Consider the following 12,131-nt stretch of genomic DNA (forward strand, 5'->3'; position numbering starts at 1 on the left):
ACAGCCTTGGAAGAATTAACTTGTCAGTAAAACTTGACATTTCTGCTGGAAGAAGGTGTTTGGTTTCCGTATTAATGCAAAATAATTATTTTTGAGTTATGTTATGACATAAGAAAAATCAATGAAAAAATTTGTGTTTGTGTTGCCGCTGTACTTGTCAAACACAATATTGCCAATTATCATCCTATTTGACAGATAGGGTGTCAAGCAGATATTGCGAAAAGTGAAAATGAATGAAACATCGGCGATATCTTGTGTACACGAATGTTACAAAGGCATCACAATAACTACGTATGAAAACTCAAACCCGAGAAACGTTCTCGGTAAGTCTTGTTAAAATTGTTTGAAAATTCTATTAAGGCCAGGTTATGCCCGCTTACATCTGTGAGATATATGCGACCATAAGTTGGCCTAATCTTAAAGTTTTACGATTACTTGATATTAGAAATTGAAATGACTTCTTATAGAAGTCAATCTTTGACAAAGAGTTTTAAAAATTTGGCCCGGAAATTGGGGTAAACAACAACTTATCATCATTGCTGAATTTATTCATAGTTGATGATAAATTCTGAACTAGCTATCGGTTAGATAATTATTATAATGATATACACCAACGCTTCATAGAAATCAAAAATCCCTTCATGGGTAGACGTTTTTTTAAATATATTGTCCTTATTGACGAAAACATAATAAAAATCCTCTCTTGACTAAATAGTCAATAAATAGTCGACTTTTCGTTTAAAATTGAGTCTATGAAACTTAAACAGAAAGTAACAATATTTTACTTACCAATTATCATACACCGAAATTGGATTTCACTTCGGTAATAAATGTTCTATTTTATGGACGCAGTCTACTGTGTTCTTCTCGTATATCATTGCCACCCTTCGCTAAATTTACGCATATATACATATAACAGTAGTCAGTGCACTGCGTACACATAATTTATTTATTTAAACACAAACGTGTGTTGTATACACTTCATGCTTCATAGATTTGTTGGGGGCAATAAGCTCAACCTGTCTTTATCTGCAATCCATTCTCCCTAGGAGTTACATTTTTGGAAAACATGTAGGATGAACGTTTGCGTAAAAAGAATATACAAGAAATTGCATCACGGGTGATATTACTGCTATGCGATGAGTCATCTGACGTATGATAATGTTCCTCGTTTTTCGAATATGAACTCGATGGTTTTCATTACTTGGATTGATTGAATAAAGTATGTGAATTGCATACAAACTCTTTTATTCAGACTATGTACGCACAATCGATCCATGGTTCTCAAAGAACAGGTTAAGACACTTCTGAGTTGATCACAAAGGGAGTGAAACACAAATTTTGACCCGCCTTCGTAAGTGTCTTAACATGTTCTTTCAGAACCTTGAATAGATCATCACTTCAAGATACGGTAACCTCACTTTAGTTTCTTTAAATGTTTCGTTAATTCCTTCATTTCTATGAGATTTTTTTAACGTGAATAGCAAACTAGGATACTTATTGGGGTAGGAATGAGCAGCGTGCAAAAATATAATAAACTCAAAAATATACGGTAATTTTAACTATTAAATTATTATGTCAGATTACATTGAGTATAAATGACAATTGACAACACTGTCAACAAAAAATGTTTTTTTTTACTCGACGGATTTTCGTCAAACTAAATGCGTATGATCGTAGCACTCCCAGCGATAAAGGTGCCAGAGCGCTCTTAAACGGAAACGTCTCCGTTTAGAAAACGGTTCATCCGTCAATCAAATTTTATTTTCACTTAAAATGATCTATAAAATATAATTTGACACTGAAATACTCTATTTCTATCTATGTGTACTCTATTTTATCACATTTTGACATCCGAACACCGCGCGTATGTGATAATAGTATTTTCGCAATTCCGGTCCATAATCATCACCTTTCCATGCATCCATTTAATATCGTTTTGAAGGTATTTATTTCACTGTATTTCTGGACACAGTGCGATTTAACTTTTTTTCGCACACTAAAGAACCTATTACCTTCAACGAAGGCTAACTTTGTATAAATAAAAATCTTGCATTGACCAGAAATCGAACCCCCGACACCAAAAGGTTTTTGAACACAAAGCAGCGACTATAGCCATTCAGAGTCACACAATTATACCGAACGTATTGTTGAAGCGTATATACTAAGCATTGACTACTCGATTTCATTCAACGCGTCTCTTTACATCACATAGCAATGTGTATCATAATGCAGCCTTCTTGATCGTTCAAATGAATTTCTGTATCCACAAGAATTTTGGAACAAAATGTAGGACATGTTTTGCATTGGAAAGGTGATTATAGCCCGAAATTGCGAAAAACGTTGTATCTACCACGGTAGGTATGCCGGTATTTTTTCGCACACGACGTCTTGTCGACCTCGGCTTCGCCTCGGGTCGACAATCGACATCTAGTGCGAAAAAATACCTTCATACCTACCTTGGTAGATAAATAACTATTATTATCAAATTTAATTAATATTTTAATTGATTGAAACTATTATCATCATATATTTTACACATTTGAACGAAATAATTCATAAACAAAAAACAGCCATTCCATAAACATGTTTTGGTAACATTTAGTGAACGAAAGTGACATAAAGGGAAAAAAAACTTCGAAAGTTCGAACTGTCAAGTAAACGGACACAAAATTAAATCGAGTTCAATTTTATTTTTCTAAAGACGAAGTGAAAACGAATGCAAAACGGAAAACTTTTTCAAGAGCGCTGGCACCTTTATGCTCAAAACAAACGAGGCATTGAAAACGTGTTTTGGTCCTAGTTTTCATTGACAGATGCAGCAGTCGCGATTTTGAATAGAAAAAGTTCTAACTTCATTTGACAGTTTCGAAAATTTCGTCATGAAAAATAGGACCAAAACACGTTTTCAATGCCTCGTTTGTTTTGAGCATTAGACTTTCCAAACACGAGGTGGCCGACATGTCAAACAATGTTTTTCTAAAGTCTTGTCGCTCAGCATATATTGGTCCGATTTTAAAACTAATTATTTTGTCGGAGTCTTGAGATCGTGCGCTAAGGCTTAACACTGACATTTTGTTTGACGAAAATCAAGGATTTAGTGACCACTTTGATTTATTTTCGTTTTACGTTAAAAACGTCACTTTGACAGATGGAATTGACAGACATCTTTTAATCCCAACTTTTAGAAATACATTTTCATCTGAGAGCAGTCTATCATAGCAGCAGGAATCAAGTGCACTTCTACCAAAATAGGGTATTATCAATCTGTTTAATTACACTAATATTTACTTTTATTGCTTTAGTATAATGATCTGAAGCTGACCTACATATCCGTCTGAACAAAAATATTTTTGTTGCCCCGAAATCACGAGTAAATTATTCAGATTTCAATTGTTAATTCAATTACGATTCAAACCATTTAAATCATCAATGTTAAACACTCATTCATTAGAATTCAATATAATATCGACGTGACCCAATAATACGACATACTAAAGCGCTCAGAACAATTTATTACAAGTTATAACAATGGAAAAACTGAAGTGAAAATAAAATTTAGAACCAAATCATGGAAAATTCACCAACTGGAACTGCTGTATTTTGTTGTGATTTTGAGCATAGCTATACAATGTATTCACCGATGAATTCAGTGACAATGTATAGACCTACAATGATAAATATGTCTGACACCATAGAAATAAGACCACAATGCGTGACATCATTCATAAATCTCTTTTGTCTAAAATTCTACCACTACCTTTTTATGTATGGCACATTTTAATGATAAATTCTCTGTTTGTCGCTTTTTGTTTTTCAAAACAGGGATGTTAAATGAGAGAGTAGAAGAATACAGTGTTTGGATCAAACGTATTCAACAATTCAAGTAACACAGAACAAGCAAAAAGCTTTCATAATACGCATCTTTTGATCGAGTAATCGTACAAAAACAAAGCACGAAAGAAGTATAGTTACTACGGTTTCTGGTACTACATCCAAGTGCAAATAACGAGAAATTTCACTGCCGTAAGGCAAAATTTCGTATTCCGATACAACGACTGTTATGAACTGTATGCATGCGTTTGCCAGATGAAACAATGACAACGGATTTATACAAATCAATTATAAATTGGTTGAATGTTTGTCACTGCATCAAGTCACAAGTTTGGTCGTTTAAAATCAACTAAAATTGAAACTAAAGTTACTTCTAGATAACCAACAAGTTATCTGATTTTGAAGACATTATTTGAATTTTGAATGCGAAACTTTATTGGGGAAAACTATGGACACTTTTAATAGTTGTACATGGACTGTAGATACAGACTTCGACACGACTGCATTTTTTTTACTTTCGGCACTTACGATTTAAATAATTAGTTTACATGTTTCAGATCAGTAATGGCGTAGTGGTGAAACTGAGCAAATTTTAAATGTCGCTTCTGGCATCTAAGATAAAGTACGTCTTGTCTGGTTGAATATACAAACTCCCCACTAGTCATAACAGCCCATACATGTATGTCATCCCAATAAAGGCGACCGAAACCATACCAATACGTATGTTTCTCTTTTGTTGTCGTTGATAAAATCACATTTTTAAGATAAGATATGTCGCAAAAGATTAAAGTACTACTACCGAAACAACACTTCCTACATATCATATCACTGTCAGATGTCCAACTTATATATCACTAAATCCCCTAAGTGTAAGGAAAAACCTCAAAAATTCACAAAAAGAAGTTCTTCGTGCACTTGAGGCTATCATTTCCACACTACGGCCAGGCAAACATAATTTCAAGTTAATTCGAATTAAACAATGTATCCGTCACAAACTACGATTGTCAGATAACCATAACACAATAACAACCATACGAATTCTTTGAAGATCCATATTAATACTTGGAATTTGAATAACAATTTCATTTTTACATTAGATTAGATCATAACTTCTTTATGCGACAATCCAAGTGCGTTATAACATTTCGTTTTTGTCTTTTTTACGTTTTTGTGAAGTGTGCTCAGTGTTCGCAGAGAAGTGACAACCTTTTTGGAGCACCATAAATTTTGTAAATCTATTTTGCAAATTAAATTAAATTGTTTTCGGCTCATATTTGCATGTGGGAGCAAAGATTTTTGAAAAAATCATTACCTAAACTGAAGAAATTTAAACAAATTAACAAAGTAATTGAAGATTTTGTTTCAAGAACGAACGGTTATTCGAGGTAAACGTTTCATAATCATTATTTCATTCTTTAATGAGCTTTTTGATTAATTAATTTTTGCATGCTTACTAAGCAGTAAGATTTTTTTCAGAATTTTTGAAAATCAATCAATTCGCTTTCCAAATGAATTTCGTTACAAAATTTAGTTATGTGCGATGAAAATTCAATAAAAAAAGCACTGGACGACGTCATAATTCAAAATGGTAATTTAATGCACCCTTCACAGGACACAAAACTGATCACCATGTCAAAACAAAGTGAGACCATCCCCATTTTGAGAGAATTTTAGAGGTTTTTTTTTTCATTTACTTTAAAACAATTTATTCCAATAGATGAATACATCAGCTAGATCAAAAATTTTATTAGCTCACTTGAAGTTGTATTTTGGAAAGTTAAATTCCAAGTCCGATGGCATCCAACGCTTTTCAATTTATAAAATCCATGACAATTTCGTTTATGCACATCCCACATACACAGTTCGCTTCGCTAGTAATTTTGGATATTTGAAACTTAAGCGACTTTGATCATCAAACTTACAAACAGACAACTTTTGATTAATTTTACAACAAACGTTTTTTACACACAAAATTGGTGTGCTATTTCACTCTATGAACTCATTCATTTTCATTCAATAACAACACAATAAGCTCGCTGTCGGTATTACTTCCAACCGAAAACGCGACAATTTTTCAACTAACCCTACCAACAAACAGCACATTAGATAAGACATAATGCATATTTATACAGTGGAACCAACACACACAATTTCATCGCCAGAATTTCGTAATAAGAGGTCGTTCCTAACGTACTTCTAATTAGGGGGGAGGTCTAGCTAAGCGTTATTTACGCTGTTATAGATATTTCAAATGATGCAAACAAGGAAGGAAATATAAAAAAAATCTTTAAAAAATGGTGACGTCCTTTATGGACGACCCCCAATAGTCATGCGCATATCATTTCACATGCCAGTTACCATCCCATATAGTGTAGAACTTTTAACTGAAAATATCGATTTGGCCAACCAACACAGAAATTTCGGAAGGGTGGCAAAATGCGTTCTAATATATGCGTATGTTGTAGCAGCATATCGCATCATTTGTATAAGAATACATATATGTACGTACGGACCCTCTACTCAACATCCACAGTGTTTTATGTGTTGTTATGTGTATCCTTCGACCGAAATCGTTGTAATAAGATTAGCAATGTTTCTTTTGCAGAGGGTTTGCGATATTTAGAAATTTTATTGACGAAAAGTCATTTTATCGTCTAATACTGACACGTTGTGCTGAAAATTTATAACTTTTTTTTCGTTCTATACTGATGATGAAGCTTACAGAAATTAAACATTTGCAGTCTCAGTTAATTATAAGAAGAGCATGTTTTTTGGTGCAATATGTTTACTCCAAATAGATGACAGAGAGAGAGAGAGAGACTGCCGTAATTTGGATAAAAAACAATTTCCAGTGGAAATGACAAAAGAATTTCCAGCAATTCTTTTGTTATTTCATGGGAAATTGTTTTTCTTCCGAATTACGGCAGGGCAGTGTTTATAACTTTATTATTGACAATGTTTCCCATGGCAGACTACATTTTAATTATAATTGGAGAAAATACAAACAAATGTTTCGTCGCATTCTTCTTCTAAGAATTCGATGCTGATTTATTAATGGTCGTATTCTGCCATATCATTCATTTTAGAAATAGTATTTCAACGACTGCGTCACACTTTTCTCGTCGAGATTTTTGTTGGGATATCATTCATTTTAGAAGTTTGGGCTCTCAACCTGAAATTTAGACCGTGTTTTATTCGTCAAAATGATACCTGAGTGAAGATCTATCGATATAGCCAATAAAGAAAAATATGAAAATTTCGACCGCCATTTTGAACCTCTTAGTCGCCACGTTCTATTCATCAAAATGATCGCCACAACGTCCCCGATGAAAGTAAGTCTATATCTGATTCGTGTCAATAAATCTTGATATATCAAGATTCATGTCACCGGAACTTGATATATCAAGATTTTATTGGTTAACATCTTAAGGACTAGCGGCACCGTGCACAGAATTCTCACCAGTAGAGCTTATGATTCCTTACGAAGAATAAATAACGTCTCAAGGACTCTACCGTCACTGAACAATCAACGAAAAAGGGTGATACATTGTCTGCATATTCTCAGTGGCAGTGATTACGATTCTTAACGGAGAATAGTCCAATTTGATGAATTGGTATTCATTAAATTGGACTATTCTCTATGATGTTATCAAGAAACAGCTACGACGAATAAATGAAACACTTGTGCTTGTTACTGGTCTAAGCAGAGAATGACTTTTTATTCACGAACTGAGATGACATTTGACAGATAACAGTATGGACCAATGGTCCCATATGAACAGTGATGAATGGATACAATTCAATATTCAACATTCTCTGTTAGGAATAAGAATCTTAATTAGGGAATGCTATACCGTACCGCTTACAATACCGGAAGACATTTACAATTAGCCCAAATGGAGCATGTTTCTTCGAGAAATTTTTTTTTTTAACGCGTGCATGACTTGTTGCTGAGCATCGACTTACATTTATTTGTTTATAGTAAGAAATTCCGGAATATTGACATTCAATTCTTTTCCTGAAAGATATTTCATTTCAAATCGAAACCTTATAGGTTAATGGTATTGTATGAAATATAATTGCTTTGATTTCGGTCTTCAATTTCGTTATGTAACCTAAGGAAAAAGCGAATAGTCGTAATACCGGAAAAAAATACATTTTTTTTTCAACTGTCTGAAAAGTTGAACAGCCGCTTATGATTTATGAGTACATGGTCGTGTGGGGTGTCATTAGAAATGTAATTGCATATACTTTCAAGGAAAGTAGAGCTTACGGAAGTTTGGTTTGGTTGCGATTCAATATAAGCACTTAAACTTTTCAACTTCTTATAATTCGTCGTAGATGCTTCCAGACCCCAATAAGACCCTATTTGCCCTGAAATTACATGCAATTACCTTTCTTATGACACCCCACACGACCATGTACGTTTCATGTACTTTCTGTAAGAAAAGTGTAAGTTTTCAGTATTTTTTCGGTTGAAAATTTCAACTGTACATATCTCAGTGTAGATTAATTTTAAACCCAATAAGACCCTATTTGCCCCGGAAGTACATGCAGTTACCTTTCTAATGACACCCCACACGACGCTGTACGGCTCGTGTAAATGCAGAAATTTTCGTAATAGAAGTGCAGGTTTTTGATGACCTCTTACCTTAGAAAATGCGTCCGATTTCGGTCTTCTGTTTTTCAGAAGAATCCCTCTTATATTATTATTTAACATCAGATGGAACTTTTTGATACTTTTCGTTCAGAAAAGGTCGGATATGGAGTTGATCAAGGAAATAGTAGACATTACTTTTATGGCTCCCCTTGATTAGATCTGTTTGAATTCAAAGTAATCCTGTAGTCAATCTAGTTTCTTTTTATGGTCAACTTGAACGAAATAGTTATTTATGTAACAAAAATCGTTTAAAGGTTGACAAAAACTAATTGCTTCACCGGCCTCCTGAGATCACCCGTTACACACTGGCAGTTTGTTTGACCCAAATCCGTCGAGTTAAAATTGAATTATTTAGGTGTGTTGCAGTGTTGCCATCTAATATCTAACTATCAATTTAATTATTCTTCAAAAATTTTCAAACGAAAGACACAATAACCATAAAATGCTGAGCAAAGTTACAAACCATTCTCATAGAAATAATTGAAACAAGATGGCACCACAAACGTTCCGGGTGCTAATAATATAAAGCTGGTAGTCAAGACATGAACTACTCGCAGTTTGTATGGAAAAATAAGGAAACTTTGAACTTTAGACAAAACGCTTAAATTTTAATAAATTTTATGGAAAATTCTTTCAAGCTGAAGCTGTATATTCCAAATGTTTCTGCCGGAATATTAACCATTTCTGATATTTTATATGGAACTTCTCGAGTATGCGTCTTCACTACAAAATCTATAAAAGCATCTAATTTATCTAACCTTCGAATCGAAATAATTTCGAGCCATTTCTCTAATTTTTATTCTATATCCTGCTATATCCTGCAAAAGCATTAGTTGTAGCTACTACGTCCAGCAACCAGAGCCGGTTTATCATTTCCAGCGCCCTGGGCCGTAAGATTACAGCGCCGCTCAAAAATGTGAAAAACGAATTTTATCAATTTTTTTTAGAAACAAAATGAAATTAAATTTAAAGAAAAGTTGTCTAAATTATGTTTGCTTGTGAATTTTAATTTTAAGCGACCAATAAATTCCTACTTGGATTTCTTGTGATAGAAATGAACGTAGAGTTGCGAGCGGAGCGAGCGAATTTTTTTTTTGGTTCACCAGCTCGACTTAGTGAAAAATGATCTCAACATATTACCCGATTTTCCGGTTATCAAACGTTTTTCTTTGTAATTTGCCTCCCGCAAGGTTTATCGCTTGCAACTCATTTGATACCCGAATTCTTTTTAAAACAGTCCTACCAAACGTGCCCATAGAAGCCAAACTATTTTTATTAAAAATCCTGAATCCTCAACAGCGGAAGCTGCTGAAAACTTCAATTTAACATGTTTTTTACGGAGATTCATTCAAAATACGTTTAAAAAACAACCTTGTATGTAGCACGTTGCGAAACCTCTTTAAGCATACTTTTTGCATAAATTCCTATTTCGACACTTGTCTGTGAATAAATGAAGACACTATATTCCGCGACGAGTTCTTTTTAATTTTCAGCTTAGAAATACTAGAATCGAATTGGATTTGAAATAAAAATTTTGATGTGCACGGATGAGACACGAACTCACACAACCTTCAACTTGCCGGGCTGATGCTCTAACCAATTGAGCTACCGTAGACATTTTTATTTCAAATCCAATTTTGAACCGTTGGTACAACACATGACGTGCATGTTCTTTCTTCTATGTGTATTTCAATCTCCATTAGATGTGTATGTGTTAGTTATACATCATATCGATATATTTTTCAGAAACTCTAAACGCAGAGAACACCGCTTGCAGAACATAATGTATTGCAAACATAGGAGAACTCAATCAAGAGTAGTGGACAAATTTTCTAGAGAAACGCTATGTTCCGCGACGAGTTCTGAATTGATGGCCTCAACAACTGTGTCTTTGGTCTCTGGTTTGGCTTCAACCAGAATCATTTTTCGGGCGTGTTTCATTTTTTGCTGTATAACGTGCCGCTGCGACTATCGGCTTCAGTAGGACAGGAAGAAATGACCCACCGTCTTGTACAATCAAATTACGCTTCAGGCAAGCCAACGTAATTTTTGGGAGGAAAGAATGTGAAGTTGTAAACACACACAAAATATTGTTTCGTTAAAAGACTTGGAAAAAAACAGTTTTTGGAATTTAAAAAAAAAATTTGGTCATTAGAAAATTCAAAAACCCCATTTTTCGGCCTACTTGGAGCCTCACTCATAGGCCCACGGCTACTTTCAGATGTGAAAATTATTTTTAGGTCTTTTTTCTTTTAGAAAAAAACCCTATTGTGGACACTTCATCTGTCCGTCTGTCTGTCCGTCTGTCTGTCTGTCCGTCCATGTGTCTGTGTGACAAATAAAAAATGAGACGATAACAGCCTTGATTCAAAATTGCAATGCTACTATGAGCAAATCAACACCAGGCAAATAATAATTATTTGTTATCTGATAACCAATCGCTCATAGTTGGCATTGCAATTCGAAAATTTGGTAGTTGGTAGTTGACTACCACGGTGATAGTTGACAACCGAATTAATTACCAGCGAGATGTTTACTATTCGAGGGCTTTGCACCGACTGATGCAATTATTCTGACTGCTTGTCTATTTTCACACGAGAATTTGGTAGTTGGCTACCACGGTGATAAATTGCAATGGTACTATGAGCAAATCAACACCAGGCAAATAATAATTATTTGTTATCTGATAACCGATCGCTCATAGTTAGCATTGCAATTCGAAAATTTGGTAGTTGGTATCTGACAACCGAACGTAATTTTCGGCAGAGATGTTTACTATTCGAAAACTACGCACCGACTGACGAAATTATTCTACCTGCTTGCCGATTTATAAAACGAAAATTTGGTAGGTGGTAGTTTTGGTAGTTGATAGTTTTGGTAGTTGATAGTTTTGGTAGTTGATATTTTTGGTAGTTGCCAGCTGAAGTTCAAAATTGCAAAGTCACTATGAACAAATCAACACCAGGCAAATAATAATTTGTTATCTGATAACCGATAGCTCACAGTTAACATTGCAATTCTAAAATTTTGTAGTTGGTAGCTGACTGCCAATATTATAATTGACTACCAAACGTAATTTTCGGCAGAGATGTTTACTATTTATGACAAAATTATTCTGCCTGCTTGCCTATTTAAAGCTTGAATTTTTGGTAGCTGACTACCAAACTGGTAGTTGACTACCATACTGATAGAGAGGTGGTACAGATGTTAACTGTTTGAGAGCTGCACACCGACTGATGAGATTATTTAGGCTGCTTGCCTATTTATAATTCGATAATTTGGTAGTTGACTACCGAACTGGTAGTTGAATACCAAAATGGTTGTTGAATAGTTGAGTTTGGTAGTTGAATACAAAATTGGTAGTTGACTACGAAACTGATAGAACGATGGTGGCGATGTTTACTGTTCAACAGCTGGATATCGACTGTAGAAACTATTCTTCCTGCTTGCCTATTTGTAGCTCACGTATTTGGTAGTTGCTTTCTCGAGAAGTGAGAAAATTGAGAGAAAGAAAAAAGACCTCACTAGGCTTATAGCCGGTCTATTCTTGTTTTTAGCTAGTCTGGACCAAGACCTTTCAAACGAACCCAATTTTAGTTAATTCGGAAGATAATTGTATTTTTGGTACCGATTTATG

At 34.4% G+C, this 12,131-nt stretch overlaps 1 protein-coding gene and 1 long non-coding RNA gene across 4 annotated transcripts in view; one reads left to right on the forward strand and one right to left on the reverse strand.

Moving 5' to 3' along the window:
* The window catches only part of LOC119083565 (kazrin), a 26,357-nt gene extending 20,440 nt beyond the window's left edge, over positions 1-5,917 (reverse strand). For 2 of the 3 annotated variants that reach the window (XM_037193304.1, XM_037193302.1), the window contains exon 1: positions 5,591-5,916. The gene's annotated coding sequence lies outside the window, so the exon portion shown is untranslated. Of the gene's footprint in view, positions 1-5,590 lie in introns of all 3 variants that reach the window. The other variant, XM_037193305.1, reaches the window with a different exon arrangement.
* Positions 1-9,516, forward strand: part of LOC119083587 — a 16,652-nt gene extending 7,136 nt beyond the window's left edge. The window contains exons 2-3 of the long non-coding RNA XR_005088891.1: positions 8,462-8,466; positions 9,354-9,516. This is a non-coding gene — a long non-coding RNA (uncharacterized LOC119083587). The remainder of the gene's footprint in view (positions 1-8,461; positions 8,467-9,353) is intronic.
* Positions 9,517-12,131: the final 2,615 nt, after the last annotated feature.

Source organism: Bradysia coprophila, unplaced genomic scaffold (genome assembly GCF_014529535.1).
Source record: "Bradysia coprophila strain Holo2 unplaced genomic scaffold, BU_Bcop_v1 contig_70, whole genome shotgun sequence".
NCBI classification, from domain to species: Eukaryota; Metazoa; Arthropoda; class Insecta; order Diptera; family Sciaridae; genus Bradysia; species Bradysia coprophila.